At 51.2% G+C, this 7,500-nt stretch overlaps 1 non-coding gene across 1 annotated transcript; it reads right to left on the bottom strand.

The window, feature by feature from the left end:
• Positions 1 to 115: 115 nt before the first annotated feature.
• LOC126448762 (small subunit ribosomal RNA) lies at positions 116 to 2,024 on the bottom strand. The gene has a single exon (XR_007584228.1). It is a non-coding gene; the product is annotated as a small subunit ribosomal RNA (ribosomal RNA).
• Positions 2,025 to 7,500: the final 5,476 nt, after the last annotated feature.

The following is a 7,500-nucleotide window of genomic DNA, read 5'->3' as shown; positions in this document are numbered from 1 at the left end:
TAGTTTTGAGACGAACGCGTGGTTCCGCACGCGGCGCACGGCTACTGCGAGCCGTACAGGTAGCTGCGTGTTGCGCGACACGACACGCACATCGAAAGACATGCAGTCTAGTCGGTAATGATCCTTCCGCAGGTTCACCTACGGAAACCTTGTTACGACTTTTACTTCCTCTAAATGATCAAGTTTGGTCATCTTTCCGGTAGCATCGGCAACGACAGAGTCAATGCCGCGTACCAGTCCGAAGACCTCACTAAATCATTCAATCGGTAGTAGCGACGGGCGGTGTGTACAAAGGGCAGGGACGTAATCAACGCGAGCTTATGACTCGCGCTTACTGGGAATTCCTCGTTCATGGGGAACAATTGCAAGCCCCAATCCCTAGCACGAAGGAGGTTCAGCGGGTTACCCCGACCTTTCGGCCTAGGAAGACACGCTGATTCCTTCAGTGTAGCGCGCGTGCGGCCCAGAACATCTAAGGGCATCACAGACCTGTTATTGCTCAATCTCGTGCGGCTAGAAGCCGCCTGTCCCTCTAAGAAGAAAAGTAATCGCTGACAGCACGAAGGATGTCACGCGACTAGTTAGCAGGCTAGAGTCTCGTTCGTTATCGGAATTAACCAGACAAATCGCTCCACCAACTAAGAACGGCCATGCACCACCACCCACCGAATCAAGAAAGAGCTATCAATCTGTCAATCCTTCCGGTGTCCGGGCCTGGTGAGGTTTCCCGTGTTGAGTCAAATTAAGCCGCAGGCTCCACTCCTGGTGGTGCCCTTCCGTCAATTCCTTTAAGTTTCAGCTTTGCAACCATACTTCCCCCGGAACCCAAAAGCTTTGGTTTCCCGGAGGCTGCCCGCCGAGTCATCGGAGGAACTGCGGCGGATCGCTGGCTGGCATCGTTTATGGTTAGAACTAGGGCGGTATCTGATCGCCTTCGAACCTCTAACTTTCGTTCTTGATTAATGAAAACATACTTGGCAAATGCTTTCGCTTCTGTTCGTCTTGCGACGATCCAAGAATTTCACCTCTAACGTCGCAATACGAATGCCCCCGCCTGTCCCTATTAATCATTACCTCGGGTTCCGAAAACCAACAAAATAGAACCGAGGTCCTATTCCATTATTCCATGCACACAGTATTCAGGCGGGCTTGCCTGCTTTAAGCACTCTAATTTGTTCAAAGTAAACGTGCCGGCCCACCGAGACACTCAATAAAGAGCACCCTGGTAGGATTTCAACGGGGTCCGCCTCGGGACGCACGAGCACGCACGAGGCGGTCGCACGCCTTCGGCTCGCCCCACCGGCAGGACGTCCCACGATACATGCCAGTTAAACACCGACGGGCGGTGAACCAACAGCGTGGGACACAAATCCAACTACGAGCTTTTTAACCGCAACAACTTTAATATACGCTATTGGAGCTGGAATTACCGCGGCTGCTGGCACCAGACTTGCCCTCCAATAGATACTCGTTAAAGGATTTAAAGTGTACTCATTCCGATTACGGGGCCTCGGATGAGTCCCGTATCGTTATTTTTCGTCACTACCTCCCCGTGCCGGGAGTGGGTAATTTGCGCGCCTGCTGCCTTCCTTGGATGTGGTAGCCGTTTCTCAGGCTCCCTCTCCGGAATCGAACCCTGATTCCCCGTTACCCGTTACAACCATGGTAGGCGCAGAACCTACCATCGACAGTTGATAAGGCAGACATTTGAAAGATGCGTCGCCGGTACGAGGACCGTGCGATCAGCCCAAAGTTATTCAGAGTCACCAAGGCAAACGGACCGGACGAGCCGACCGATTGGTTTTGATCTAATAAAAGCGTCCCTTCCATCTCTGGTCGGGACTCTGTTTGCATGTATTAGCTCTAGAATTACCACAGTTATCCAAGTAACGTGGGTACGATCTAAGGAACCATAACTGATTTAATGAGCCATTCGCGGTTTCACCTTAATGCGGCTTGTACTGAGACATGCATGGCTTAATCTTTGAGACAAGCATATGACTACTGGCAGGATCAACCAGGGAGCTGCGTCAACTAGAGCTGAGCAGCCGGCCGCCCGGGAGTGTGTCCCGGGGGCCCGCGCGAACACGCAAGCGTCCGCTCAATTATTCTGCAAACAGGAGGAGGCTGAGCTCCCCTGCACAACACACCTCGAAACCCTCTCAGGTCCCGGCGGCGCGCAGCGCCGTCCTAAGTACTTGGTCGGGTTCGAGAGAGGCGCAATCGCCCGGAGTTAGCCGAGTAGACGCTTTAGGTGCGACCACCCGTGCTCCCAACTGAGCTTGCCGCTGCCGACAGAGGCCCGGGAGCGTGCTGTCGTGGCATTGCCGGCGGGAGACAACACGCGCCACCTACGGTGACCGGCAGCTCCAACGCCAGCGCCACAGAAGGACAAAAGCCCCACTTGGGTGCCGAAGCGAACTCTCCCAGCACAGCGCACGCGCCAACACGTCCGCACAGCTGCGATACAAACCACCTGCGAGAACCGCTGGGGCGACCGAGCAGCAGACGGCGTCGCGGCGCCGAGCGCCGGGCGGCGGCGCATCCTCAGCGCACACAGTCCTCAATCGGACCAGCACACTGCAGATGGCCACCGCGCTTCGCACCGGGCCCGCGAGGACCTACTTTGGCCGCAAGGCGCCGCGAGCAGGGGGCGCCGGCGCGCAGCTGCGCCGCCTGCCGCGTCCGTCGGCCGGCGCGCCTGCCACTGGCCGCCCCCACCAGCCGGCTGTAGCGCGTGCGCCCACGCACCGCGCTGCCAGCACGCCGGGCGGCCCCCCCTCACCGGCCGGGGACGGTCCCACCCAGCCACCGCCGCGTATCGCCTCACACCCAGATCCCCTTTCGCGTTCGTGGGCATGGTGGGTCCCCTTTCACGTTCGTGGGCATGGTGGGTATCCCTGAAACAACCGGTTAATAGCTCGACCGATCGTCGCCAACACTGATTCACCTCTAGCGAGAACAACCGCACCACAACGGGTTACCTGTTGTTCATTTGCGTAACGTCACCAGCAAACGTAGACGTCCATCGCCATTTGCAACGAGTATTGCATGCCTGTGTCAGGTGTCACAACACACTACGTCTGCCCACATAGACGCAACAACATGTGCACGCCTCGAGAACACGTGGAAGGTAGCCCCCGTACGTATGCGGTGTCCATTGCGCGAACGACTGTCAGCCGGCCTCTGCAGGATGTCGCAGATGTGGAACGCGGTGCAACATGCTATCACGGTGTGTGAGAAGAGACGACTACGTCCGAATACACGCTCCACTACATCAACAGACTGCTCATGCTGATCGCCATCCAGGGCGTCCGTTCCTCCCACACGTCTGAATGGCGTACCACACTGCAATCCAGCTCTTATAGGGAGACGACACGTAGCTGCGTGCACAATATTTGGACTGTATGGTCTGCCGTTGCTAGGCGCAGTCGTCGTACGGTCACACATGTGCCACGATGTATCATTCAGTACATACGGACCAATGTGCAGTACAGTTTGTGGGTTTTGCGTACATCGGCGGACAGGTGACAGGCCGTACCACAACGTAGGCTGAGTACGTCGGCATGCGAAGGGCATTGAACATGCAAACTTCTCAACGACCAGCTTGCGAAGGCAGGGGGGAAGGGGGGGGGGCATGTACGTCCTGCTGCTATCCACATTACAGTGTATAGCAGGAGCATGTGGAAAGTCAGCAACACCTGCAAGGTGTTTAACATGACGCGATACACAGGGGACCGGGCAGTGCGAATAGCGAACTATATTGCGAGGGTTGCGGTTAGGCAACACTACACTAATTTAACGAGTTGCATAACAATTACAGAGCAGGTTCAGCGACAACGTGCGTCAGGTTAAGGCGCAATATAGGTTAGGTTGAGGCACAATATAGGTTAGGTTAAGGCACAACATGGGTTACGTTAAGGCACAAATTGGGTTACGTTAAGGCACAACATGGGTTACGTTAAGGCACAACATGGGTTACGTTAAGGCACAAATTAGGTTACGTTAAGGCACAAATTAGGTTACGTTAAGGCACAAATTAGGTTACGTTAAGGCACAAATTAGGTTACGTTAAGGCACAAATTAGGTTACGTTAAGGCACAAATTAGGTTACGTTAAGGCACAAATTAGGTTACGTTAAGGCACAAATTAGGTTACGTTAAGGCACAAATTAGGTTACGTTAAGGCACAAATTAGGTTACGTTAAGGCACAAATTAGGTTACGTTAAGGCACAAATTAGGTTACGTTAAGGCACAAATTAGGTTACGTTAAGGCACAAATTAGGTTACGTTAAGGCACAAATTAGGTTACGTTAAGGCACAAATTAGGTTACGTTAAGGCACAAATTAGGTTACGTTAAGGCACAAATTAGGTTACGTTAAGGCACAAATTAGGTTACGTTAAGGCACAAATTAGGTTACGTTAAGGCACAAATTAGGTTACGTTAAGGCACAAATTAGGTTACGTTAAGGCACAAATTAGGTTACGTTAAGGCACAAATTAGGTTACGTTAAGGCACAAATTAGGTTACGTTAAGGTACAATATGGGTTAGGTTAAGGTACAATATGGGTTAGGTTAAGGTACAATATGGGTTAGGTTAAGGTACAATATGGGTTAGGTTAAGGTACAATATGGGTTAGGTTAAGGCACAACGTAGGTTAGGTTAAGGCACAACATAGGTTAGGTTAAGGCACAACATAGGTTAGGTTAAGGCACAACATAGGTTAGGTTAAGGCACAACATAGGTTAGGTTAAGGCACAACATAGGTTAGGTTAAGGCACAACATAGGTTAGGTTAAGGCACAACATAGGTTAGGTTAAGGCACAACATAGGTTAGGTTAAGGCACAACGTAGGTTAGGTTAAGGCACAACGTAGGTTAGGTTAAGGCACAACGTAGGTTAGGTTAAGGCACAACGTAGGTTAGGTTAAGGCACAACGTAGGTTAGGTTAAGGCACAACGTAGGTTAGGTTAAGGCACAACGTAGGTTAGGTTAAGGCACAACGTAGGTTAGGTTAAGGCACAACGTAGGTTAGGTTAAGGCACAACGTAGGTTAGGTTAAGGCACAACGTAGGTTAGGTTAAGGCACAACGTAGGTTAGGTTAAGGCACAACGTAGGTTAGGTTAAGGCACAACGTAGGTTAGGTTAAGGCACAACGTAGGTTAGGTTAAGGCACAACGTAGGTTAGGTTAAGGCACAACGTAGGTTAGGTTAAGGCACAACGTAGGTTAGGTTAAGGCACAACGTAGGTTAGGTTAAGGCACAACGTAGGTTAGGTTAAGGCACAACGTAGGTTAGGTTAAGGCACAACGTAGGTTAGGTTAAGGCACAACGTAGGTTAGGTTAAGGCACAACGTAGGTTAGGTTAAGGCACAACGTAGGTTAGGTTAAGGCACAACATAGGTTAGGTTAAGGCACAACATAGGTTAGGTTAAGGCACAACATAGGTTAGGTTAAGGCACAACATAGGTTAGGTTAAGGCACAACATAGGTTAGGTTAAGGCACAACATAGGTTAGGTTAAGGCACAACATAGGTTAGGTTAAGGCACAACATAGGTTAGGTTAAGGCACAACATAGGTTAGGTTAAGGCACAACATAGGTTAGGTTAAGGCACAACATAGGTTAGGTTAAGGCACAACGTAGGTTAGGTTAAGGCACAACGTAGGTTAGGTTAAGGCACAACGTAGGTTAGGTTAAGGCACAACGTAGGTTAGGTTAAGGCACAACGTAGGTTAGGTTAAGGCACAACGTAGGTTAGGTTAAGGTACAACGTAGGTTAGGTTAAGGTACAACGTAGGTTAGGTTAAGGTACAACGTAGGTTAGGTTAAGGTACAACGTAGGTTAGGTTAAGGTACAACGTAGGTTAGGTTAAGGTACAACGTAGGTTAGGTTAAGGTACAACGTAGGTTAGGTTAAGGTACAACGTAGGTTAGGTTAAGGTACAACGTAGGTTAGGTGAAGGCGCAATGTAGGTTAGGTTAAGGTACGATATACCTTAGGTTAAGGTACAATATCGCTTAGGTTAAGGTACAATATAGCTTAGGTTAAGGTACACGTTGTAGGGAAAGGTGTATTTTGGGGGGGGAGGGGGCGGCAGGTTCGTTGATAGTGATTATCGTAAGTGCATGCCTGCGGGATCATCCGATTTGTCACGTCAGGATGCACTTGTGGCTCATGACAGGCGGCGCTCCGATTCCAAGGTTGTGGCAGATCTGTGTCTTTCATTCCTGCCATTGTTTGTGTACTGTGACAGGAGGCAGTATTGTGATGTTGGGTGCACCCCTGTGTAGGACATGTGTGGGTGTTCGTGGCTTAGCTGAGCAATGGCGGATGTCGGAAGGGTGGGATATTCTGTTTTCTGGGTGGACCTCCCGGTCTGGTTATGATAGTGTGGATTGTGTAATGTGGCGGAGAGGATGCACCGGATGTTCTTCCATGCTGGTGGTTAGATATTGTGTGTGTGCCTGTTAGAGGCAGAGAGTAGTGTGTGATAGTGTCTGGCTGACGTGTGGTTCTCATTGTGTGCAGAGTCTTTCAGCATGTATAGGGACGGTTGTATATATTATCTGTATTCTGATGGCTCTGCATCTATTACTAATCAGTGCCGTGTATACGGTTACTCTGGTTCCAGTCGAAACTGTTCTATCTCTGTACATTAGTGACACTGCGGCTCCCACTATGTTGCCGCCCCTGTCGGCCGTTTCCCCCAGTTGGCTAATGATTATCAGCAATCAGTCTATTAGTCAATACCGGTAGTGTGACGACGTGAAATGTCCGGGATGGGGGAAGCTACACGCTTCCCGTGGGTCAGGGCCTAGAAAGACTCTTCCCACGCAGGAGGCTCGGACTGTCATTACTCTTCCGAGAAATATATTTGCCCAGCGTTTTTGCGACTGCGAGTGCGACGCGTACGAGTACCGACATGATGGGGCGCTTCCTAGCTGATCGCTCAGCATCGGAGAAATATATTTGCCCAACGTTTTTTGCGACTGCGAGTGCAACGCCCAAGGGTACCGACGTGGATGGGGCGCTTCCTAGCTGATCGCTCGGCATGGGAATCCGTACAGTGAGCAATGCGATCGCGTCTGTAGCTTGTACGTGGTACAGCTCGCAGCTCATGTATAGGGACAGCGGGAATGTCGCATATTGGACATAACTCTTCATGAAACGCAAGTTATAGGTGTGGATTGCACATTACGACTGCGGAAACTTCCGCCGTTCATCCGCTGGCGTTGCGAGTTTGGCGGTTGGGGTGGGGCACGAGCGGGTGCGGGTGGTGTGATTGCCGGTCCACGACTTCGTGCGGCAGAGGCACTGGCGTTTGGGTGCTGTGGTCGACACAGGCTGCATGCTTTGTGGGTGGCGTCGAAAGATGGGCACTGTGGGCCCATCGATGTCTTAGTCGGCTTGGCGTCCCATAGATGGCGGTATCGTCGTTGCAGGAGCTCATGCTGAGGGAGACCTACAGATGGCGGTATGTTTGTGGTGCGCTC

The sequence above is a fragment of the Schistocerca serialis genome, unplaced genomic scaffold (assembly GCF_023864345.2).
Source record: "Schistocerca serialis cubense isolate TAMUIC-IGC-003099 unplaced genomic scaffold, iqSchSeri2.2 HiC_scaffold_627, whole genome shotgun sequence".
Taxonomy (NCBI): Eukaryota; Metazoa; Arthropoda; class Insecta; order Orthoptera; family Acrididae; genus Schistocerca; species Schistocerca serialis.
Note: the sequence above shows the minus strand (reverse complement) of the source record. Positions and strands in the feature narration are given on the sequence as shown.